This window comes from Chrysemys picta, chromosome 3 (genome assembly GCF_011386835.1).
Source record: "Chrysemys picta bellii isolate R12L10 chromosome 3, ASM1138683v2, whole genome shotgun sequence".
Taxonomy (NCBI): domain Eukaryota; kingdom Metazoa; phylum Chordata; order Testudines; family Emydidae; genus Chrysemys; species Chrysemys picta.
The window spans coordinates 90,334,111-90,359,635 of NC_088793.1; the positions used below are offsets into that span (position 1 = coordinate 90,334,111).

Consider the following 25,525-nt stretch of genomic DNA (forward strand, 5'->3'; position numbering starts at 1 on the left):
CTGAACACAAAGGGGGGGAAACCCCAGAATTCCCTTACTGTAATGACATAAATCAGACAGTTACAATGATTAAGAAGAGGTCTTATTTGGTCCTTCAGTCAAATAGGCAACAAGCTTGTAATAAAAAAGGTGAATATGTGCCATTTTAAGTTAGTTGTGACAACAGAGAACACATTCCCTTTGTCAAAGCAAGTTACACAATCCCCTATGCAAGATCCCAAAGACATGCCTCAGGATAAAACTAATGGAATCATGACAAGAGCAATAGCTGCCATTAGCCACCCCAGACACAAATTCCTGTTTCTCCTTTCCCTGGGTCAGTGTATCTTGGAGCAGTCAGTCCTCTTCAGGCTAATTACAGTCATCCTGCGACAGTAATAAATGTGTCCTTGCATAGTCCAGTTTAAATGGAAAGCTGAATGGTTCAAATGCAGAGATGGTCAAAACTGTAAGGCAGGTTTCTAAACTGGAGCACTGTGGACAAATTGGTAACCTCCTTATCAGCATTTGTACAACAATAGCTTACGTGGCACCCATTGTTGTGGGATCTTAAAAGAATTAATATGAGACATTCAAAATCCCAATAATAGAAAGTAAACAACATGCTGCCAGCCTGCCTATGACTATCAAGTCTACATCTGGGAGCTATTGGCCGTTGCAGACATTTTTAATTTAAAAATTTTAGTACAGCATCAGTGACTACTCCTTCTACAGCATCAAAATCAACATGATAGTGCTTCAAAGCTTTCACTTTCTCCCTCGTTTCTGATAGGAGATAGTATGAGAAATTTGAAGCCAAAAGGAATTTGCAAATGCTGTGAAAGGGGTAACAAATAGAATGGAATGTTTCATGCAACCTTCTCTGTGGTATTGCTACTGTGATTCCATGGATTTCCTTTTATCTACTTCTGAATTTATTGGTAGTGTTACCAACTGCCCTCTTCTCACCATGTTGTGGGACAGGGCAGAAGGCCAGAGCAATTCTCTCTCTACTCTTCTCAAGTTTGAATACCTTAGTTAAGTGCCTTAATTTCTTTCACACAGAATACTCCTTATTTATTTATTTATGTATTTGTTTTATTGCCAAAAAAACATAGGGACGTAATTTTCAGCACTCACCAGGAGCCTGATTTTCACACTGGGTGATGACAAGGACAAGCAGTTATTGTTCAAATTGTTCAACAGTGCTAACATGTTTTTCCCTCACTTCTGGAATTCCATTCCCACAGGCTTTTTCCCAGTCTTGATTTGAGCTTGATGTGGTGAGATGTTTTCAAATGATTCCTACATGGCATACAAGGAGGGGGGGATAGCTCAGTGGTTTGAGCATTAGCCTGCTAAATCCACCATTGTGAGTTCAATCCTTGAGGGGTCCTCCATGCAGCTACAAGCATGGGAGGGTGGAGGAATGCCAGGGTTGGGGAAGAGGCAGGGATTTGGGGAGGGAGCCAATGGGGCAAGGGAGGGCAAAATTTCTTGTTTGTCCAGTGTCCCAACCAAACAGCAGTTGGGACGCAGGACAAAGAAGCAAATATGGGGACAGTCCCGATAAAATCGGGATATCTGGTCACTTTAACTGGAATAAGCAATACATGTATAAAATTCAGGTACTTATCCTTTGGAACTGGCATCAGAGGTGATTTCTCCAGCTCAGATTCACAGTTTCAGTGATTGTTTTCCTGAGATAGGAACAGGGCCGGCTCCAGGCACCAGCTTGGCAAGCAGGTGCTTGGGGCAGTCTCTCCGGCCACAGCAGGCAGCAGGTGACCCACGGGAGCCCAACTAGGCTAGGGCTGGGTGCAATGGGAGGAGAAGCTCCAGATACCGGCAGGAGCCACGCGGGGGTGGGGGAAGAGAAGCCCTGGACAGGGCTGGAGCCACGTTGAGGGGGGCGGGGCAGGGAGAGAAGAAGCCCGGACGCCGGCAGGAGCTGCATTGGGGGTGGAGAATCCCGGAGCCCGGCAGGAGCTGTACTTGGGGGCGGGAGGGAGAGGAGCCACACTGGGGCAGGGTGGAGAAGCCGTGGACCCTGGCAGAAGATGTGGGGTTGAAGTCCCCGTCTCGGGAGCCCCAGCCACGCTAGTGGGAAAAAGTTGCAGGACTGAAGCCCTGACCCCACTCTGTGTGGAGCTGGCCTGAGCCCCTCTGTCTCCCATCCCCCCTGTGGAGCTGGGGCTGTGCGCTTCCTCAGGGAGGCTAGGAGCCTCATCTCATGGTAAGGGGTCTGGGGCCAGGGGGGTTGGATAAGGGGTGGGGGCAATCAGGGGACAGGGAGCAGGGGTGGGTTGGATAGGGGGTGGAATCCCAGGGGGATAGTTAGGGGGAGGGGGTCTCTGGAGGGGGCAGTCAGGGAGCAGGGGGCTTTGGATGGGGCATGGGAGTCCTGCGGTCTGTCAGGGGGCGGGGGGTGGATAGGGGTCAGGGCAGTCAGGGGACAGGGAGCAAGGAGGGTCCTGGGGGGGCAGTTAGGGTGGTGTCAGGAGGCAGAGGTGTGGAGCGGGGTTGGGGGAGGCAGGGAGCAGGGGGGGTTGTATGGGTTGGGAGTTCTGGGGGTCCTGTCAGGGGGCGGAGAGTGGTTGGATAGCCGTGGGTGTGGATAAGGGTTGCGACAGTCAGGGGACAGGTAGGGGGTAAGATCCTAGGGGGGCAGTCAGGGGACAAGGAGCAGGGAGGCTTAGATAGGGGGAGGAGTCCTGGGGTGCAGTTAGGGGCAGGGATCCCAGGATGGGGTAGTCAGGGGACAAGGAGCAGGGAGGGTTGGGGGTTCTGAGGGGGCAGTCGGGGCAGGAAGTAGGAGGGAGTGGATTGGGGCAGGGCTCCCTGGGTGCACACCCTAATGAATTGGGCTGTGCACGCCTATGCTGGGGATTAGCCCTGGCCAATAAGGAAGGGGGGCACGCAGGGTCAAGGGCAGTGGAAAGGGCAGAGCCAGAACCTCTTCCAGCCGCTCTACACCCCTGGTGCAGCACAGCCTGTCTGGGAGAACCCCTGGCCGTGGCATCGGGCTGCTCCCACGCAGGCTCAGCTTCCAGGGACAGTGGCCAAATGAGCTGAAGCTCCCCCCACCTTCCCGACAGCATGCTCAGAGTCAGCCCCTGTTCCCAGAAGCTGAGCCGGGAAGGGAGCAGGCTTCCGCTGCCACAACTCCCCAGCCAGGCTCTCTCCCAAGCAGCTGGCCACGCTGCACGGAGCAGCGACTGGGAGTGGCTCTGTCCTGCTCCCTGCCCAGGCCTGGCTGCCAGGGAGGGCAGCTAAACGTGCCGGGGAGGTAGTACAGTAGGAAGTCAGAGCGAGCATGGGGGTCCCAATCTGCGGGCAGGACAGAGAGGAGACGTGGGGAGCAGGGCCAGCTCCAGGGTTTTCGCCGCCCCACGCAGCCAAAACCAAAAAAAAAAAAAAAAAAAAGCCGCGATCGCGATCTAAAAAAATTCGCAATTGTGATCTGCGGCGGCAATTTGGCGGGAGGTCCTTCACTCCCAGGCGGAGTGAGGGACCGTCTGCCGAATTGCTGCCGAATACCTGGACCTGCCGCCCCTCTCCGGAGTGGCCACCCAAGCACCTGCTGGAGAAGCTGGTGCCTGGAGCCGGCCCTGGTGGGGAGGTTATGTGTCCGCCCCTTTAGCGGGTGCCTTTCCCCCCCCCCCCCCCGAGTATGGGGAGGCACCAGTCATCTGGCAGGGTCATCCTTTCTCCCCCTGCTGGCCCCTCTTGCTCCAGGAACCACAGTTCTGAAAAATCGATCCAGAGGTAACTGCTTTGACAATGACATTGTGTGGGTTAGCTAAGTAAAATTTGTAGCAGAATTTACATTTTGCTCACTGCTTTCTGTTGACTTCCTTCCAACAAATGCATGTTAACGTTCTTTGCATATCAGCACTATGGCAACCAACGGCAACCCAGATCGTTTATTTATTTATTATTTTTTAATGTCGAGAAATACTTGAAAGAATAGAGTGATGTAAAATGCAAGTACAAAAAAAACCCTTTACATTTTAAATATTAATATTCTGTGGAAATCTCAGGGAAATCTCAGGGACTGGCAAGGAGGCTGCCATGGACTGGCAGTGGTCCATGAACAGGTCATTGATAAACACTGGACTAGATAACCACAATGCTCCCTTCTGGCCATAGAATCTATTAATCTATCAATTTAATTCTAGGTTTGTGATCACTAATCCATCAGAAGTGATGAAAATATTATCTATAAGGACATAAAACTGTAAATATGTTGTGCTAGGGGAAAGTACCATTCTGTGCTGCCAGTAAACGTGTATTAGTTATCATGTAACAGTCTGTTTGTTTGTGTCCTCAGACCCCTAGATTAGAAGATGGACTTCGCTTGACCTTCATCTCATGTTTACGGTGAAAGATAATCCAGGATAAGGCTGTGAATAAAAACAGGAACTGGAATAAAATCTCTGTGAGCCCAAATATCCCCCCAACAGCAGAGGGGAGAGAAGCTGAAAAAAGGAAGTCTGCTCCATCAATTCTGCACCTGTTCTTGTGAGAGTATTAGAATGCGAAAATGTCAATAATTGAATGGTTTTTCTGTTTGAGATCATTAACATTTATTCCTATAATTTTGCTTCCTCATAAATTTTTGCTAACACATGGTTGGATCACGTTAGAGGCTGGTCCACCCACAGGGATGCCATCAATATTCTCTTCCTTACCCCTGAGGAGATGAAGAAGGTGAGACTAGTCAATGACTTTAAATCTGAAAGAAACAGTAAATAAAATGTCTCCGTTTTTCAGTCTGATTTTGCCACCTTTACTCACACTGAGCAGTACTTTACTCTGAAGAGGCTCATTGATTTCACAGAGTAAGGTACACTGTTCTCCTTGATTTCAAGGCAAGTTCAAGGAAAGGAGAGGTTCTGCTACATTTTAGAACTTCTCACACTGCTTTTAGAACTAAAGATGTTTTATCAAAATGCTATAGCGGGGGAAGGAATAGCTCAGTGGTTTGAGCATTGGCCTGCTAAACCTAGGATTGTGCATTCAATCCTTGAGGGGGCCACCTAGAGGTCTAGAGCAAAAATCAGTACTTGGTCCTGCTAGTGAAGGCAGGAGGCTAAACATGATGACCTTTCAAGGTCCCTTCCAATTCTAAAGATAGGATATCACCATTATAAAAATAAAAACTTTTTTATAAAACTGAAGGTCATTTTGTAACTTTTCGTGAAAAATGATATTTGATTGCAATTTCTATTGATGTTTTTCATTAATTGAAAACTAGGTAAAATATTTTAATAACTATTCTGATGTTTTCAATAGATATCTATTTCAAATCTTTGAAAAATACAGAACACTTCAAAACTTCTGAAATAAGTTAATTCATACAGTGATGTAAAATGCAAGTACAAAAATAACCCATTTTAAAGGTACATTTTAAATATTCTGTGTCAGGGAAATCTCAGGAACTGGCATGGACTGGCAGCGGTCCATAAACAGATCATTGATAAACACTGGACTAGATAACCACAGTGCTGCCACAGACTGGTTGTTGAGAAACATTAGTGTAGGGAATTTTTTCTTTTCATGCCTTGTGGCTGGCTGTTCTGAGCGTGCACCACTGCATGGCTTAACTGTCTGTGTGGTTTTCCAGAAATTCTCAGCTCCAAATCTATTTATTGAAAAGTTTAAATTCTTTTCAGGTAATACTCCTGAAAGTTCACTCCCTATTTATTTTTGTGCTTTTTACTATCACATTTCCCATGATTTTTAAATATTTTTGCTCCTCTCTTGCTGTGTGAAAGACCCATATAAACAATTGGAAAAAAACTTGAAGACATGATTCTAAGTACAATTACTCATGTGCTTAACCTTACAACAGTGAATGATCCCATTAGGTCAATGATACTATCACCTGTATACAGTACACATGTACACATGTGCATGAGGATCTGTAGAATTAAGGAAGCACAATAATGACACTGACTGTACAGTAAGTGCTGGCAAAGACAAAAAAGAAATTATATTTTTAAAATCAGGATAAAATATTTTATAAATACTTATTCTAAACTTTTTCAGATACAGTGATTTTTAGTGTTACTTGCAGCAATAGCAAGTTTATAAAACCACAGATTTTTAGGTTAATTGTGTCCCTTTAATATATCTGAGGCTGCCACTTTTTCACCTTGCAGGTTATTTATATAGCCAGAAACCTAAGGTTTCTGGGATCCAAGAACTGCAGTGGTTTAATCCTGTCTCTACTACTGATTTGTGCTTTCCTTTTTTTTTTTTTTTTCATTTTTCTAAGCTTGCAGTCAAACTTGAGACAGTACCAGATTTTATTTTTGTGGAAGAATGGGGGAGTTATCTGGGAAAGGTAAGCTTTCATTAACTGCTAAAAGGCCAAACTCTGCTCATTGAGCACAGCCTGAGTAAACTATCTGAGTGGGTAAATTACGTAGAAGATGGAGCTGGTCAAAATCCTGGCCCCCACCTCATAACCTGGCATCTAAGGTTGCAGTTAATGCAATATCATCCACAGTGCACAATAGAGGCTCTATGTGCAAAAGTAGTCCAGGGGAGCTGCATAGTCACATGCATTGCACCAATCAAGTGCAAGTTGCCTCATGTATTTTAATCGGGTGTTTGTTCTGAAACCTAACTCTGAGGATTTCCACTGATTGTCCTTCATGTGGGAACAAATGATACGGCTAGATTCTTGCTGAAACGTATTGAGGGAGACTATGCCAGGCTGGGGAAGATGCTTAAGGAAATCTAGGCTCAGGTGATCTTCAGTGGGATACTGCCTATTACTGGAGAATGGCAACAAAGGTGTGACAAGATTATGACGATCAACAGATGGCTCAGGCAGTGGTGCTATAAGGAGGGCTTTGGGATGTATGGCCACTGGGAGGCATTCATGGACAGAGGACTGTTCTCTCGGGATGGACTTCACCTGAGTAGGGAGGGAAATAGACTTCTAGGATGGAGGCTGGCACAACTGATTAAGAGAGCTTTAAACTAGGAATTGGGGGGAGATGGTTGGGAGATGTCTAGGTAACCTCCACGCCAGATTTTAACATTGAGAGGGATGAAAATGAAGTAAGAAAGGATACAGCTGTGGGTAGGAGAATGGACATAAGGAGGAAGGGTAGTGTAGCTACCAGTCTAATAGGTGATGCTGGCAGTAGAATATCTGAGCCTAATTGGGTAAAGAATGTGAGTGAAGCCAAACAGCAAAAATTAAGATGTTTGTACACCAATGCGAGGAGCCTAGGTAACAAAATGGAGGAACTAGAGTTACTGGTCCAGGAAGTGAAACCAGATATTATAGGGATAACGGAAACATGATGGAATAGTAGTTATGATTGGAGTACAGGTATTGAGGGGTATGTGCTGTTTAGGAAAGACAGAAATAAAGGCAAAGGTGGTGGAGTAGCATTGTACATCAATGATGAGGTAGACTGTAAAAAAATAAGAAGTGATGGAATGGGTAAGACGGAGTCTGTCTGGGCAAAAATCACATTGGGGAAGAAAGCAACTAGAGCCTCCCCTGGGATAGTGCTTGGGGTGTGCTATAAACCGCCGGGATCTGATCTGGATATGGATAGAGACCTCTTTAATGTTTTTAATGAAGTAAATACTAATGGGAATTGTGTGATCATGGGAGACTTTAATTTCCCAGATATAGATGAGGACAAGTGCTAGTAATAATAATAGAGCTCAGATTTGCCTGGATGCGATAGCTGATGGATTCCTTCACCAAGTAGTTGCTGAACCATCAAGAGGGGGTATGATACCATTTTAGATTTGGGTTTAGTGAGTAGTTAGGACCTCATAGAAGAAATGGTTGTAGGGGACAACCTTGGTTCGAGCAATCATGAGCTAATTCAGTTTAAACTAAATGGAAGGATAAAGAAAAATACATCTGGGACTAGAGTTTTTGATTTCAAAAGGGCTAACTTTAAAAAATTAAGGAAATTAGTTAGGGAAGTGGATTGGACTGAAGAACTTGTGGCTCTAAAGGCAGAGAAGGCCTGGAATTACTTCAAGTCAAAGTTGCAAAAACTATCAGAAGCCTGCATCCCAAGAAAGGGGAAAAAATTCATAGGCAGTCATTGTAGACCAAGCTGGATAAGCAAGCATCTCAGGGAAGTGATTAAGAAAAAGCAGAAAGCCTACAAGGAGTGGAAGATGGAAGTGATCAGCAGGGAAAGCTACCTAATTGAGGTCAGAACATGTAGGGATAAAGTGAGAAAGGCCAAAAGCCATGTAGAGTTGGACCTTGCAAAGGGAATTAAAACCAATAGTAAAAGGTTCTATAGCCATATAAATAAGAAGAAAACAAAGAAAGAAGAAGTGGGACCGCTAAACACTGAGGATGGAGTGGAGGTTAAGGATAATCTAGGCATGGCCCAATATCTAAACAAATACTTTGCCTCAGTCTTTAAGGAGGCTAATGAGGAGCTTAGGGATAATGGTAGGATGACAAATGGGAATGAGGATATGGAGGTAGATATTACCACATCTGAGGTAGAAGTCAAACTCGAACAGCTTAATGGGACTAAATCGGGGAGCCCAGATAATCTTCATTCAAGAATATTAAAGGAACTGGCACATGAAACTGCAAGCCCATAGCAAGAATTTTTAATGAATCTGTAAACTCAGGGGTTGTACCGTATGACTGGAGAATTGCTAACATAGTTCCTATTTTTAAGAAAGAGAAAAAAAAGTGATCCGGGTAACTTATGACATCTGTAGTATGCAAGGTCTTGGAAAAATTTTTGAAGGAAAAAGTAGTTAAAGACACTGAGGTCAATGGCAATTGGGACAAAATACAACATGGTTTTACAAAACGTAGCTCATGCCAAACCAACCTGATCTCCTTCTTTGAGAAGGTAACAGATTTTTTAGACAAAGGAAACGCGGTGGATCTAATTTACCTCGATTTCAGTAAGGCATTTGATATGGTTTCACATTGGGAATTATTAGTTAAATTGGAAAAGATGGGGATCAATATGGAAACTGAAAGGTGGATAAGGAACTGGTTAAAGGGGAGACTACAACGGGTCATACCGAAAGGTGAACTGTCAGGCTGGAGGGAGGTTACCAGTGGAGTTCCTCAGGAATCAGTTTTGGGACCAATCTTATTTAATCTTTTTATTACTGACTGTCATAACTATAAAGGGAAGGGTAACAGCTGTCCTGTGTACAGTACTATAAAATCCCTCCTGGCCAGAGACTCCAAAATCCTTTTCCCTGTAAAGGGTTAAGAAGCTCAGGTAACCTGGCTGGCATCTGACCTAAAGGACCAATAAGGGGACAAGATACTTTCAAATCTTGGGGGGGAAGGCTTTTGTTTGTGTTCTTTGTTTGTGAGTGCGTTCGTTCTCGGGACTGAGAGGGACCAGACATCAATCCAGGTTCTCCACATCTTTCTAAACAAGTCTCTCCTATTTCAAACTTGTAAGTAAATAGCCAGGCAAGGCGTCTTAGTTTTCCTTTGTTTTCTCAACTTGTAAATGTACCTTTTACTAGACTAGAGGGGAGTCCTCTGAGCTCTTTAAGTTTAATTACCCTGTAAGGTTAATTTCCATACTGATTTTACAGAGATGATTTTTACCTTTTTCTTTGATTAAACGCCTTCTTTTTAAGAACCTGATTGATTTTTCCTTGTTTTAAGATCCAAGAGGTTTGGATCTGTATTCACCAGGGAATTGGTGAAGGTGTCTCAAGGCTACCCAGGGAAGGAAATTAGCCTTGGGATGGTGGCAGCGGACCAAAGCTAAGCTGGTAGTTAAGCTTAGAAGTTTTCATGCAGGCCCCTACATTTGTACCCTAAAGTTCAAAGTGGGGATACAGCCTTGACACTGACCTTGGCACAAAAAGAGGAAATGTGCTAATAAAGTTTGCAGATGACACAAAGCTGGGAGGTATTGCCAATACAGAGAAGGACAGGGATATCATACAGGAAGATCTGGATGACCTTGTAAACTGGAGTAATAGTAATAGGATGAAATTTAATAGTGAAAAGTGCAAGGTCATGCATTTAGGGATTAATAAAAAGAATTTTTGTTATAAACTGGGGACGCATCAGTTGGAAGTAACAGAGGAGGAGAAGGACCTCCGAGTTTTGGTTGATCACAGGATCTTGAGCCGCCAATGTGATATGGCCATGAAAAAAGCTAATGCGGTCTTGGGATGCATCAGGCGACGTATTTCCAGTAGAGATAAAGAGGTGTTAGTACTGTTATACAAGGCACTGGTGAGACGTCATCTGGAATACTGTGTGCAGTTCTGGTTTCCCATGTTTAAGAAGGATGAATTCAAACTGGAACAGGTACAGAGAAGGGCTACTAGGATGATCCAAGGAATGGAAAACCTGTCTTATGAAAGGAGACTCAAAGAGCTTGGCTTGTTTAGCCTAACCAAAAGAAGGCTGAGGGGAGATATGATTGCTCTCTATAAATATATCAAAGGGATAAATACCAGGGAGGGAGAGGAATTATTTAAGCTCAGTACCAATGTGGACACAAGAACAAATGGATATAAACTGGCCATGAGGAACTTTAGACTTGAAATTAGATGAAGGTTTCTAACCATCAGAGGAGCGAAGTTCTGGAACAGCATTCCAAGGAGAGCAGTGGGGGCAAAAGACATATCTGGCTTCAAGACTAAGCTTGATAAGTTTATGGAGGGGATGGTATGATGAGATAGCCTTATTTTGGCAATTAATTGATCTTTGACTATTAGCGGTAAATATGCCTGTCATAGGTTTCACCCCCACTTTGAACTTTAGAGTACAGATATGGGGACCTGCATGTGAACCCCTAAACTGAATTACCAGTTTAGATCTGGTCTTGCTGCCACCACTCCCAAGTTCTAACTTCTTTCCCTGGGTAGCCTTGAGAGACTTCATCACCAATTTCCTGGTGAACATCATCCAAACCCTTGGATCTTAACACAAGGAGAATTTAACCATCCCCACTCCTTTCCCCCACCAATTCCTGGTGAGTTCAGATCCAATTCCCTTGGATCTTAAAAACAAGGAAAAATCAATCATGTTCTGAAAAAGAAGTCTTTTAATTAAAGAAAAGAAAGGTGAAAGACAAACCTCTGGGAGAGATTAGCATACCAGCTACTCTCACAGATAAGAGATTCAAAACACAGAGGATGATCCCCTGGGCAAAACTTAGTTACACAAAAGAATACCCAATTTGATTATTCCCCTAATGCCCAATGGCCTGTGATGGGATGTTAGATGGGGTGGGATCTGAGTTACTACAGAGAATTCTTTCCTGGGTGCTGGCTGGAGAGTCTTGCTCACATGCTCAGGATTTAGCTGATTGCCATATTTGGGGTCGGGAAGGAATTTTCCTCCAGGGCAGATTGGCAGAGGCTGTGACGTTATTGATATAATCTGGGACCATATAGATCAGTGTTGCAACCAAGGTCCTGTAGTGGCACGCAAATCTTGTATAAAGGGGGTCAAATGGGGTGTCTAAGACAAGGTTATGGTTTACTGGTTATGATTATGCTGTCTATATGTGTGTATCACTTTTGTAGTTGAAGTTATGAATATTGGCTCTATACTGTCTGTATTTCAAACTTATGCTATGCTGCTGGGTGACATCCCAGACAAACTGGTGTTAGCTCTGCCTAGCCTGCTTGATGGCCCATTAAGGACCATCAGCTATACAATGGACCCATTGAGAGAAGGCAGATACACCTTGTACTCAGCAAAGTATGCAGGAACTGGCCCATGTGACTCCAGACTCCATTTTGCTGTAATTTTCCACAGTAAGAACAAAGAGGTGTGCTTACACCTGGAAAAGACTATATAAGGCTGATGCCTCATCTCCATCTGGTCTTCAATCCTGCTTCATACCTCTGGAGGAACTTTGCTACAAGCTGAAGCTTTGAACAAAGGACTGAGGACCCATCCCAGCGGGGGATGTATTCCAGAGACTTGATTTGAACCTGCAGTTTATTCCATCGCTGCTGCAAGCCTGAACCAAGAACTTTGCCATTACTGTATGTAATTGATTCCATTTAACCAATTCTAACTCTCATCTCTATCTTTTTCCTTTTATGAATAAACCTTTAGATTTTAGATTCTAAAGGATTGGCAACAGCGTGATTTGTGGGTAAGATCTGATTTGTATATTGACCTGGGTCTGGGGCTTGGTCCTTTGGGATCAGGAGAACCTTTTTCTTTTACTGGGATATTGGTTTTCATAACCATTTGTCCCCATAACGAGTGGCACTGGTGGTAATACTGGGAAACTGGAGTGTCTAAGGAGATTGCTTGTGAGACTTGCGGTTAGCCAGTGGGGTGAGACTGAAGTCCTCTTAGTCTGGCTGGTTTGGTTTGCCTTAGAGGTGGAAAGAACCCCAGCCTTGGGCTGGAACTGCCCTATTTGAGCAATTTGTCCTGAGTTGGCGCTCTCAGTTGGGTTCCGCCAGAACCGCATTGTCACAGAGGCCCTGGGGTTTTTTTGCCTTCCTCTGCAGCATGGGGCATAGGTCATTTGCTGGAAGATTCTCTGCAGCTTGAAGTCTTTAAACCATGATTTGAGGACTTCAGTGGCTCAGACATAGGTTAGGGGTTTGATACAGGAGTGGGTGGGTGATATTCTGTGGCCTGTGTTTTGCAGGAGGTCAGACTAGATCATAGAATCATAGAATATCAGGGTTAGAAGGGACCTCAGGAGGTCATCTAGTCCAACCCCCTGCTCAAAGCAGGACCAATTCCCAACTAAATCATCCCAGCCAGGGCTTTGTCTAGCCTGACCTTAAAAACCTCTAAGGAAGGAGATTCCACCACCTCCCTATTCCAGTGCTTCACCACCCTCCTAGTGAAAAAGTTTTTCCTAATATGCAACCTAAACCTCCCCCACTGCAACTTGAGACCATTTCTCCTTGTTCTGTCATCTGGTATCACTGAGAACAGTCTAGATCCATCCTCTTTGGAACCCCCTTTCAGGTAGTTGAAAGCAGCTATCAAATCCCCCCTCATTCTTCTCTTCTGCAGACTAAACAATCCCAGTTCCCTCAGCCTCTCCTCATAAGTCATATGCTCCAGCCCCCTAATCATTTTTGTTGCCCTCCTCTGGACTCTTTCCAATTTTTCCACATCCTTCTTGTAGTGTGGAGCCCAAAACTGGACACAGTACTCCAGATGAGGGGAATGATCACGTCCCTCGATCTGCTGGCAATGCCCCTACTTATACAGCCCAAAATGCCGTTAGCCTTCTTGGCAACCAGGGCACACTGTTAAGTCATATCCAGCTTCTTGTTGACTGTAACCTCTAGGTCCTTTTCTGCAGAACTGCTTCCTAGCCATTCGGTCCCTAGTCTGTAACAGTGAATGGGATTCTTCCGTCCTAAGTGCAGGACTCTGCACTTGTCCTTTTTGAACCTCATCAGGTTTCTTTTGGCCCAATCCTCTAATTTGTCTACGTCCCTCTGTATCCTATCCCTACCCTCCAGCGTATCTACCACTCCTCCCAGTTTAGTGTCATCTGCAAACTTGCTGAGAGTGCAGTCCACGCCATCCTCCAGATGATTAATGAAGATATTGAACAAAACCGGTCCCAGGACTGACCCTTGGGGCATTCCGCTTGAAACCGGCTGCCAATTAGACATGGAGCCATTGTTCACTACCCGTTGAGCCCGACGATCTAGCCAGTTTTCTATTCACTTTATAGTCCATTCATCCAGCCCATACTTCTTTAACTTGCCGGCAAGAATACTGTGGAGACCGTATCAAAAGCTTTACTAAAGTCAAGGAATAACACATCCACTGCTTTCCCCTCATCCAGAGACCCAGTTATCTCCTCATAGAAGGCAATTAGGTTAGTCAGGCATGAATTGCCCTTGGTGAATCCATGCTGACTGTTCCTGATCACTTTCCTCTCCTAAGTGCTTCAGGATTGATTCCTTGAGGACCTGCTCCATGATTTTTCCAGGGACTGAGGTGAGGCTGACTGGCCTGTAGTTCCCCGGATCCTCCTTCTTCCCTTTTTTAAAGATGGGCACTACAGTAGCCTTTTTCCAGTCATCTGGGACCTCCCCTGATCGCCATGAGTTTTCAAAGATAATGGCCAATGGCTCTGCAATCACATCCCCCAACTCCTTTAGCACCCTCGGATGCAGCGCATCCGGCCCCATGGACTTGTGCTCGTCCAGTTTTTCTAAATAGTCCTGAACCACCTCTTTCTCCACAGAGGGCTGGTCACCTCCTCCCCATACTGTGCTGCCCAGTGCTGCAGTCTGGGAGCTGACCTTGTTTGTGAAGACAGAGGCAAAAAAAGCATTGAGTACATTAGCTTTTTCCACATCCTCTGTCACTAGGTTGCCTCCCTCATTCAGTAAGGGGCCCACACTTTCCTTGACTTTCTTCTTGTTGCAAGCATACCTGAAGAAACCCTTCTTGTTACTCTTAACATCTCTTGCTAGCTGCAACTCCAAGTGTGATTTGGCCTTCGTGATTTCACTCCTGCATGCCTGAGCAATATTTTTATACTCCTCCCTGGTAATTTGTCCAATCTTCCACTTCTTGTAAGCTTCTTTCTTGCGTTTAAGATCAGCAAGGATTTCACTGTTAAGCCAAACTGGTCGCCTGCCATATTTACTATTCTTTCTACACATCAGGATGTTTTTTTCCTGCAACCTCAATAAGGATTCTTTAAAATACAGCCAGCTCTCCTGGACTCCTTTCCCACTCACGTTATTCTCCCAGGGGATGCTGCCCATCAGTTCCCTGAGGGAGTCAAAGTCTGCTTTTCTGAAGTCCAGAGTCCGTATTCTGCTACTCTCCTTTCTTCCTTGTGTCAGGATCCTGAACTCGACCATCTCATGGTCACTGCCTCCGAGGTTCCCATCCACTTTTGCTTCCCCTACTAATTCTTTCCGGTTTGTGAGCAGCAGGTCAAGAAGAGCTCTGCCCCTGGTTAGTTCCTCCAGTACTTGCACCAGGAAATTGTCCCCTACAATTTCCAAAAACTTCCTAAATTGCCTGTGCACCGCTGTATTGCTCTCCCATTAGATATCAGGGTGATTAAAGTCTCCCATGAGAACCAGGGCCTGCGATCTAGTAACTTCTGCTAGTTGCCGGAAGAAAGCCTCGTCCACCTCATCCCCCCGTCTGGTGGTCTTTAGCAGACTCCGACCACCTTGTTGCTCATACTTCTAAACTTAATCCAGAAACTCTCAGGTTTTTCTGCAGGTTCATACCGGAGCTCTGAGCAGTCAGAGTCCTCTCTTACATACAATGCAACTCCCCCACCTTTTCTGCCCTGTCTGTCCTTCCTGAACAGTTTATACCCATCCATGACAGTACTCCAGTCATCTGAGTTATCCCACCAAGTCTCTGTTATCATAGATAATCATAATGGTCCCTTCTGACCTTATAGTTTATGATTCTATGATTTCAATGCATTTCAACTGCACTTAGGTGCTCAGATAACACAGGTGAGGAGATGAGGATGAGTGCTATGCAGAGAACACACAGAAGTAGTTTTCTACTATTAATTTTCTAGTTTAGTAGTTTGCCACAATTATTATGCCTATCCTGCAATCTCAAACCACTACTTATACCTTCCAAAGAGCCAAAAGACTCAGTTTTCACCTATCTAGCTCCTGAGTTCTCTCTTAATATCTCTGACAATGCAACATTCTCACTAAGGCAGCTTATGGCACACTGAAAAATTAAGTACATAATAAAATAAATTCTACACATTCTTCTATGATAGTCCTAAGTGAAACTATCTGATCTGCACAGGATCTTTTGGGCCTGAATCGAGCTGTTCTTCCCTAAGCTTTGAATCACCTGCCTCTTTTGTCCGCACTACAGACACTTTTCCCTACAGCAGAGAGTAGTGTAACTCCTGTCAGTTTTATTAGGGTGGCGTGTTCAAGTTCTTTTGACTTTTCTGCTGTGATTACATCATCTACTGCCCTTTGTTTTTCAGCTTCTTAATTGCAGCCTGTGCTGCTGACATCTCTGTGGCATCAATGTTAATGCCAAGTAGATTATGTTCACATGTTTCATCAATATCTGGGGATGAGTCTGTTGAGGACTTGTCTGAAATGCTCTGCCCATCTGTCTTTCCCTCAGTTGTAAGCCTTTTTTCATCTTGGCTTCTTATTGGCCCATTTCCCGATTTGAAATGTCCACACTCTTCACTGCTTTGTCTGCTTTCTTGCACTCATCCTCTGCTTTTTCCAATATTTCGTTTGTCTTAGAATTCAGGAGTTTTCCTTTCAGTGCTTTTCTTTCCTCCTTGAGATGCGATGTCTCTTGGCTTATCCAGTTCTTGCTCTGTCTTTGCTGATATCAAGCTGTCACTGCTGCAGCTTAAATCACGTTGTCTCAGAGGACTGTGCATTTTTCTTCAGTTCCAATCCCTACCTCACCTTCCTCTGCCAGCACCCCAAATCTGTTCCATAGTTCACACTGAAATTTCTCACAGCATGCTTTTGTTTTCAGTTTTATATTATTAATTTTCTTTGTTGCTTTCTGTTTAAGGTTGGGCTTTCTGAGGGCAGGTCTACACTACAAACTTGCATGGGCGCAGCCGCACTGCTGTAGCACTTCTGGTGAAGACGCTCTAATATCTCTCCCATCAGCTTAAGAACGCCATCTCCATGAGAGGCGGTAACTATGTCAACAAGAGAAGCCCTCTTGTCAACATAGCACTGTCTACACAGAGGGAATTGATCTGTATGACTACATCGCTCATGGGTGTGGATTTTTCACACCGCTGAGCAACGTCGTCATACCACAATAAGTGTGTAATGTAGACCTCCGTTTTAATTTCAATTTGGGAATGCAAACACTGTGGTCATTGCTGATGGCAAATGGCTAGAAGACCTAGTCTTTGCTGATGATATTGCACTACTTAGTGACACCTCTAAAAAGTTACAAACAAAGACAGACAACCTGGCAAAAACAGCAGGCCAAGCTGGGCTCAAAATCAATAATGTTAGAACAAACATCCTGGAAACTCAGGTATCAAGCAGTAACATCAGAGTAGAAGGCAAAAACAACAAGAAAGTAGAACAGTTCATCTACCTGGGCACCACCATACTAGCCACCAGAGACCTCAAGAAGAAAGTGACATCAAGGATAGGAAAATAGGAATCCACAGGATTCACAAAACTCAACAACACATGGAAATCAAACTAATACAGCACCAAAGCAAAACTGAGACTTTTCAACCCAAACGTAATCTCAGTGCTAAATATGGCCACAAGAGCTGGTAATCTACTAAAATGTTACACAGAAAGTTGGTGCCTTTGAAAATAAGTGTCTACAAAGTTTCTGGGCACTGGATGGAGAGGCCTCATCAGCAGTGAATATATCTGAGAAGTCACCAGCCAGCAGCTTGTTTTCACTAGAATTAGAAAGAAGTATTGGGTGTATTTGGCACATATACTTCAGATGACAACATGTAGACTCCCATATGAAGCTCTCAAGTGGAAACCAACGGTTGAGGAAAGGTGGGTGCCCAAGAGAGACCTTAAGAAGGACCCTTAGAAGGGAGAACTAAATAGTTGACTTTAACATCACAGTGCAGATGAAAGCAGTAGCAAGTGATAGAGAGGAATAGAAGAGTTTCCACCCTGTGCACCAGCATTGACATGGGAAGGGTAAGTGATCCAGGACGTACAAGTGTAAAAATGTTGTTCTAGGTGAAAGTATCATTTTAGAGGTAAAAGTATAACTTGTATTAGTTATGTAACTAATTATCTGTTTGTGAAAAAACAAAGCTTATCCTCAAATAATTTGATTAGAAAATGGACATGGCTTGGCCTTTATCTCATGCTTAAGGTGAAAGATAAACCAGAATAAGGCTGTGAATAAAAACAGGAACTGGAGTTAAACCTCTGAAGTCCAAATATCCCCGCAACAGCAAATGGAAAAAAGGATGAAAACAGGAAGTGTGCTCCATTGGTTCTGCAGCTGTGATCAAGAGAATACTAGGGTGCAAAAATGTTAAGAGCTGAATTATTTTTCTGCTTGAGATCATTAACATTTATTTTCATTAATTTCCCCCCTGATAAGTATTTGCTAGCTCATGGATAGATCATATCAGATGCTGGTCCACCCACAGGGATGACTTCAATATTCTCTTCCTTACCTCTGAGGAGATGAAAGTGAGGCCAGCTCTTCTACCTTTTGACTCCTTACCAACTCATGTGAGAGTGTCAACATAGGAGTTTGTGCTGATAAACTAAATCAATTTCAAATGGTTTTTAATTACACTTAACATATGAACAAATAGAGTATCTGAGAGCACCTCTTAGCTAAACGGGAAAAAAAGCAGAAACGGTATCTCCGGTGATACCAGTAGGGAGCAAGTTGAGAAGAATACCATCAAGACTGATAAAAAAAAGCAAGGAAAGTCCCTTCCTATTAAGAGGTCCAGTTCCTGAGATGTTTCATGTAGCTCTAAGACTGACAGATCCCTTAATCAAAATGGCTACAGTATGCAAAAAGCCCGAAAACTATGACAGCCTTTGTTTAAAATGCTGATGGCAATATTATTCTCACTAACAGAAATGAACTTATGCCCTTTTGGTAGGCCAAGAGGAAGGGTTAGCTAAAGAAGAAGTTTCTAATGGCTTATCTTGCTAGTCACCTGCCAGTTTTTAATAATCATGAAACCTCTGACAGTGAATTGAAATCTTGCATATGAAGCACTTTGATGGTCCCAGTAAGGAGCATCACCTTCATCCCTCAGTGCTACGGCTCTGGGTTCAGTTTCCCTCCCTTATTTAATACTCCATTATTCTATCATTTTATTAATTTGGCTCTTTTACTTTTCTAATTTGGTAAACTGTTACTTCGCAATAATGCTTATTTCAGGATCTCAGAACCACTGCACTGAAAATCTGAAGTGTCTTAGGAAAGCTGCTGGATGAAAAGGAACTGGACACTGTTTGGAAAAGGCTACATTTGATAACATGAAAACTGATCTCAGGGCAAAATGAGTCCTTGGTAGATGATCTCCTAGGGGAAGGCAAAGGACATTTTCTTTGCAAAAGTAAGTCAGAAGCAGCCAAGTGTAATAAATATTTAATCTTGAGGATCATAGGCGTGCGCACGGAGTGTGCCATATGTGCCCAGACACACCCTAATGCAGGGGTGGGCAAACTACGGCCCGGATCCGGCCCCTCAGGGCTTTGGATCTGGCCCATGGGACTTGCCCCCCGTGGTGCCGCAGGCCCCGGGCCGCTCTCAGAAACGGCCGGCACCACGTCCCTGGGGCCTCAGGGGGGGCATAGGGCACCGTGCGTTGCTCCAGGCACCGCCTCCTGCAGCTCCCATTGGCCGGGAACGGGGAACCGCGGCTAATGGGAGCTTCGGGGGAGGTACCTGGAGGCGTGGCAAGGGCAACACGCAGAGCCCTGTATCCTCCCCTCCCCCAGGGACCGCGCAGGGATGTGGTGAGTGGCACGTCGTGGGGCCAGGGCAGGCAGCCAGGGAACACGCCGCTGCCACCCCGAGCTGCTTTAGGTAAGTGTCGCCGGGCCGGAGCACGAACCCCTCCTGCACCCCACCCCCCAACTCCCTGCCCTGAGCCCCCTGCCTGCACCTCACAGCCCTCCAGCACCCCAACTCCCTGCCCTGAGCCCCCAGCCATCTTGCTTGAAGGTTGTGTTATAAGAATCTTATCCTGAAGAGAGGCTGTAACTTGTTTTGTTAAGTCTTAGTCTCTAGAAAGTACTTTTCATTTTTATTTGCTTATAACCATTTCTAATTCTATCCTTTGTACTTGATCTCACTTAATATCCAAACATGATGGGTAAATAAACTTGCTTTACTTTTAATCAAAATCAACCTGTGGTGTAAAAGAAAATGAGGCTCCTTAGTTAAATTGTGCATGCTTAGGACACATCCATGCGCGGTGAGGGGTAAGCCGGGGGGTGCGCCTGCCCGCGCTGCAACCCACATGGCGCCACCCCCCGGGGGCTCCTGCAGTGGATACATGTGGGTGGCATCCCCCGTGCGCCTCCCGGCTCCCCCCTGCCACGCTCCAGCTCTGTGACTCCCAGGAGTGTGAGCCACCACTGCTACTGCCCCTCCCAGAGTAGGCTCAGGGCCCTGCGCCCCGGTAGCTCACATGCCTAGGAGCCGCAGAGCCCGAGCACGGTGAGTGGGGGAGCCGTGGAGCACACGGGGGCCACCGACCACATGCAACTTCCGCAGCCTGCCGGAGCCCCCTGGGGGGGAGGGGGGTGCGTCAGGCCGCAGCCTGGGCAAGGGGTGTGGCTGCTCCCAGCTAGTGGTGCTGCTGCCTTTGCAGGGCTGCTTCCCCCCTGTGCTGCGCTGGCTCCTCCATGGCTGGGGCTCGCCACCCCCGCAAACTGACGCTCTGGCACTCCAGTGCCTCCAGAAGGCGGCTCCTCCCTGCCGAGCCAGGGCACTGCTTTTTTAGGGTTACCATATTTCAACAATCAAAAAAGAGGATGGGGGGGAAGAGCCCCACCCACATCCACTCCCTCCCACTTCCCGCCCCCCTCAGAATGTCCAACCCCCACCCTGCTCCTTGTCCCCTGGCTGCCTCCTCCTGGGACCCCTGCCCCTACCTCCCCCCAGGACCCCACCCCCTATTTATGTACAGGCGTGACTACCTGCCCTTTCCTGGTTACTATACGCGGCCAGTCCGCATCCACATCCAGTAGTTAAAATAAATAAATAAATAAACTAATAATTTAAATTGGAATTTCATCCATTAATAAGTATTTATTATATAGTTAAAACCATTCTATTGAAGGGCAGATATTAAATAACACTAAATATGTTAATGTTCAAAACAATATTAAAAATTTGAAAATTTAGAGCATGGAAACCAAAATAGCTAAAATTTAGTTTTGGCAAGATACACGGAATGGAAACTCCGGGATCTTTACCTGTCACTGAATATAGCCATCATACCAATAGTGGAATATAAAACAAGTCTACGTATACTCTCCTTAAAATTTTTACTTCTGTCCATTCCCAATAATTGTAACAAATCATTATTACCTTCACTCCACTTGCCACGCGCCCCAAGCACAAAACCAAAGAAGTGGATATTTTTACCTCCCGTTAAGTTTTTAATTTCTTCCTCTAACTCAAGATAATAAGCCACCTTCTCACTGTGGGCTTGTTCCAAACTTCCGGCATTATCCTCCCATCGCACTGTAACATCAACCACCACTGCTGTATCTCCTTTTATAAATATAATATCCGGCTTTCTTAACTCACCCTTACTATTTCTCAAATGGGGCTCTATCATTGCCTTCCACCCTAATTTACCAACCTTATCTACAACTGCAGACACTACTCTATTATGCCTTTTTATCCTAGCATTCTTAGTCTTATAACATTGTCCTGAGATATGGGGAACAGTCTCCCGCACTTTACCGCACCATCTACAAAGAGCATTCACACCTCCTCTTCCTCTTGCTAATGTCTCCCTAGTAGGATAAATATTTGCCCTAAGCTGCAATGCTGCGATATACGCTGACAATTTAACTTTACTAGAGTTTCTAAAAATCGAATTACTAATTAAATCATTTTTAAAATATTTTATCCCTATTCCCTGACATCTCAGTTCCGACCATCTTAAAAATTCCTCTTCCCTCCATTTCTTGGGATGAGATGTTACTGCACTAAATGACAATATTTTATCCACAAGATTTTCTCCTGCATATAGATAAGATAGGTCCATCCAATCATCTCTCGAGACAATATGTCTCCTCCATTTACGAATTAACATATTTGGGATTTGCACACTAAACTTAGTGAGAGCTAAACCACCATCCCTACCTCTAGAATAAAATATCCCATCTGTGGTACACTGAGGTAAATGTAAAATCTCTTTAACTATTTTTCTAACTAACACATCAAGATCGTCTAAAAGATTAAAAGGGGGTTCTATTAAAAGAAGATTATAAAATAGCTTCGGTAAGATGTATGTCTGTAAAATTAATATTTTTGGGGCCGGTTTTAATGGGGCCTTAATTAAATTCTCACTCCAATCTTTCAATTTTTCTTTAAGTACCAGTCCCCCTACACCTATCCAGGGATCTATTCTAGCCCCTAAATATTTTTCAAAATCCCCTGGTTGAACATATTCAATCTTCTCTGACCCTATCTGCCAATTATCCTTAGGATTAACTACATAGGTTTTATGTTTAGTTAAAATATGAAAGCCTTTCGTTTTCTTCACATTAACAGAGAGATTAGTATTTTTACAAAACTCCTCTAAGATACCCAAATTTTTGATCATTCCTTTATATGAGCTACTTAAAATTGCCACATCATCGGCAAAAGCCAATGACGTGACACTATTACCCTTAACATAAAAACCACTTCCTTCTACTTCTAATCTAGTTAAAAGGGGATCCATAGCAATATTAAACAAAATTGGGGACAACGGGTCACCCTGCTTGACCCCCCTCCTAATTAAAATAGACTCAGTAGCTTCATCACCCACCCATACCCTAGTTGTGCAATTATCATAAAGGTCCCTAATAATATCTATAAAATGTTCATCTATACCAAATCTTCTCAACCCGGCTATTATATGTCCGTGTCCCACAGAGTCAAATGCTTTAGCCAGATCTACGAACACTATTGCAATTTCATTCCCATTTCGTTTAGCCCCTTTAATCAAATTATCTAATATAGCAATATTTTCCTCACACCCAGGGGCGGATATAAACCCTTTTTGTCTACTACATATCTTAACTGTTTCCACCAGTCTTTTTGCTAATATTTTGGTATAGATTCTAATCCAAACTGACCCAATTGTCAATGGTCTCCAAGATGTTAACTTCTTCATTTCCTCCTCATCTTGTGTCTTTGGTATTAAAATCGTTCTATTTTTCTTAAATTCATCTGGTACCTGTCTATTTAGAAACCATATATTAAAAATTTTTGTAAGTATTAAGGAGTCTAAATTAAAAATATCCCACAAATTGCTCACTTTTACTTTATCTGGGCCAGGAGCACTATCTTTTCTTATTTCTCTTAAAGCTATTCTAATCTCATCCACAGAGATTGGACTCATTAATATATCATTATCCGCATTCTCTGTGGATGATGGCCACCCTATCATATTACCATGTCCAATTGTTCCCAAAATATTTACATAGTATTCCTCAATTTCTTTCATAGGGATAGCACACTTAGCCTTATCTGGCTCTCCCATTATAATGCGAGTCAATCTTCTTCTATCCTTATCAAATAATTGTTGATAGAATTTATACTTAGCTTTCTTTGTAGCATATCTCCTAATTGCATTAAATTGCTTCCTTCTCCCCTCCTTTCTAATCTTCCCTTTTCCTTTATTCCTCAACTCTATTTGACTTTCATTTCTAGGGTCCTGTCCCTCTACTAATGAATAACATAATTTTTCCAACATTGACCATCCGAGAGCTTTTGTTAAATCCTCCTTTAATAATCCTTCAATTTCCCCTAAACTATTTATTATTTCTCTTCCCTCCCTACTTTGTTTTCCCCGTTTACATATTTTCTCCACTAAATCCACTTCTGGATGTCCTTTTAGTGGGAAAATCCTCTCTCTTGGGGGCGGAATTTCTAATATATTTACTCTAATGTCCTCTACCTCAGTCACTTCCTCCCTATCTCCTGTTACCACTAACTTCTTCTTTGCTAATTCTTGTCTTTTATCTGATATTTGTTTATTCGTTTTGGTCCTCATCTCGCTCTCAATACATTTATTTATATTCCTTTTCCCAATATATTTCCTTTCCAACTGTATAAGCTGCGCAACCTCATCTTTAGTCCATATACGAGATCTAGTCGATCCCTCTTTGATCTTACTTTTAGCAGCCATATCTTCTTTTCTTTGCTCATTCCTCACAGCAGGGTGTCTATGTCTACAGTGTTGGCTCAATCCAGATCTAGTATGAAAACCAAGCCCACAGACCGAGCACGTATGGCTCTTCATTGGGGTATCCGCCTTCTTGGGTATGCACTTGGGGTAGTGGCAAGCTATATTATGATATTGAGAAGATTTTCCACATTTACTACATACAACTCGTATGGCTTTACTTTTATGAACCACATTAATGTGTTTGGCCCATTTACCAAATGTTGGTAATATCTGGGGACATATTGGACAATTAAAACTATCAACGGGATACTCTAAATAAAAAACCCCATCCTTCCACGAACTACTTTCTAATATATTTATATTACTACCAATACTGTTAAGATCCTTATTACGATCCCTATTAAAATCAGTACTTGATTCCCCTAACATATGGATCATCAAATGTACTTAAATACTTAAAATCTGGATTAAAACTGTCCATAGTTAAATCATTAAAAGTGTCCCTTGTAAAAACAATCGGTAAGATAGATAAAATCTCCTCACCATGATCATCACAAACATTCTCCTCTACCTCCTCTCCATGCTCCACTGGGAGGACTTGATTCTCACTCTCATTCTCATGAGACTTCATTATAGTCCACACCATTTTATCCATTGGTCCAGCGACCCTGATCACACCCCTAATATATTTAACACTGTCAGCCGGGGCATCAAAGCCAACAGCGGGGGCGTTATTAACCCGGTCCAGCGCCAATCCGGTATAAAAATATAAATTACTTTTTTCCATAGCTAAAAGATTTACCCTTCTCAGGGGGAAACTTACCCTTTCCAGGGGGAAACTAACCCGTACCTGGGGGAGACTACCCTTACCAGGGGGAATCTAACCCTTACCAGGGGGAGTCAACCCGTACCTGGGGGAGGCTACCCTTACCAGGGGGGCATCCATGTGGCACCATATGGGGCTGCCCAACCCCGTCCCACACCCCACTGAATGTGGGAGGTGGGTTCGTCCTCCGCAATCCGCCTGGCTATCCAAGCCAGTTACCGACTCTCACCACGAGGAGGTAGCAGTTGGACTTGCAATCCAGAGGCTTTCCTCAAAGAGGGGTCCCAAACAGCATAATGTCGAGCTCTAACGGGCGTGTGAGAAAAGGCTCAGATCTTGGTAGGGGTTGCCCCTATTGACCGGGCTCACGCCCACCCCCACCTCACCGATAACCCATTCTCTCACTACCCTCAGGCAATGTTTCCGTCCAAGCCCGACAGCTGAGAGGGTCCAGAGACGCATGGAGAGCCATTAAGAGAGCCAAATTAAGCCTCCCTGCTCCTTGTCCCCTGACTGCCCCCTCCTGAGACCCCCCACCCTATGTGCCCCCCTAGGACCTTACCCCCCTACCTGTCCCCTGGCTGCCCCAACCCTTATCCACACCCCCACGCCCAGACAGGCCCCCGGGACTCCCACGCCCCAGCCAACCACTCCTCACCCCATGAGAAACCCCCCCAGAACTGCCAACCCATCCAACCCTCCCCCCGCCCCCCACAATCCCCCCCAGAACTCCCGATCCATCCAACCTTCCCCCTACTCCCTGTCCTCTGACTGCTCCAATCCCTCTCCACACTCCCGCCCCCTAACAGGCCCCCCCAGAACTCCTGACACATCCAACCCTCCCCCCGCCCCCTGACAGCCCCCCCAGACTCCCGTTACTACCATG

The 25,525-nt window shown here is 44.5% G+C and overlaps 1 long non-coding RNA gene across 1 annotated transcript; it reads left to right on the forward strand.

Annotated features, from left to right (window-relative positions):
• Window positions 1-2,008: 2,008 nt before the first annotated feature.
• Window positions 2,009-5,323, forward strand: LOC135982313 (uncharacterized). Its single transcript, XR_010599587.1, has 2 exons — window positions 2,009-2,215; window positions 4,313-5,323. It is a non-coding gene; the product is annotated as an uncharacterized LOC135982313 (long non-coding RNA).
• The last annotated feature ends 20,202 nt before the right edge of the window (window positions 5,324-25,525 follow it).